Genomic DNA, 746 nt, shown 5'->3' with positions numbered 1-746 from the left:
ATGGGCTTCCCCCCACACCCCGCAAAATATAAACCCGCACCCCACTCCCCGCCGGGGAAGCGCCAGGGCTGGGTTCACCCCACACGCACACAACCCCCCTACACCCCACAGCCCTCCCCGTCCCCGCGGCCAGGCCCTAGACAAACGGCGTTAACGACAAAAAAAAAAAACAACCCACCAAACCACTCCTAAAATGCTAAAATTTGCCCCAGAAAGTCAAGCGGGTGCGACACGCGCCCGCCCCAGGGCGCTGCGGCTCCGGGAGGTGTTTATAAGCAAGAAATTAAAACTGAAATAAGGTATAAACAGCGCTTTAGCTTCTACGCGCGCACGCATATAGATAGCAGAAACGCAGAAAAAAGGGGAAATTTGGGGGAATTATCTATATCCGCGCCGTCGCCTGCCGCCGCCGCCCGCGCCGCCGCCTGCCGCCGCCGAAGCCTCTCGCAGGCCGAGACCCCTCTGGGAAAGGGCCTGAAACCACTAAGAATTAATTAAGCGTGGCGTTTGTCTCCCGTTCATTAAAATTCCCCATTCCAGGGATTTCTCCGGGAAGAAATACGTCGGGGAGCCGAGACCCCTCTGGGAAAGGGCCTGAAACCACTAAGAATTAATTAAGCGTGGCGTTTGTCTCCCGTTCATTAAAATTCCCCATTGCAGGGATTGCTCCGGGAAGAAATACGTCGGGGAAAAAAAAAAAACCAAAAAGAGAAGAACAACGTTTTGAATTTGGGAGTTCGGGGTTT

This window comes from Aptenodytes forsteri, unplaced genomic scaffold, assembly GCF_000699145.1.
Source record: "Aptenodytes forsteri isolate BGI_AS27 unplaced genomic scaffold, ASM69914v1 Scaffold521, whole genome shotgun sequence".
Lineage (NCBI taxonomy): Eukaryota > Metazoa > Chordata > Aves > Sphenisciformes > Spheniscidae > Aptenodytes > Aptenodytes forsteri.
The sequence above is the reverse complement of the archived record's forward strand: the minus strand, read 5'-3'. Positions refer to the sequence as shown.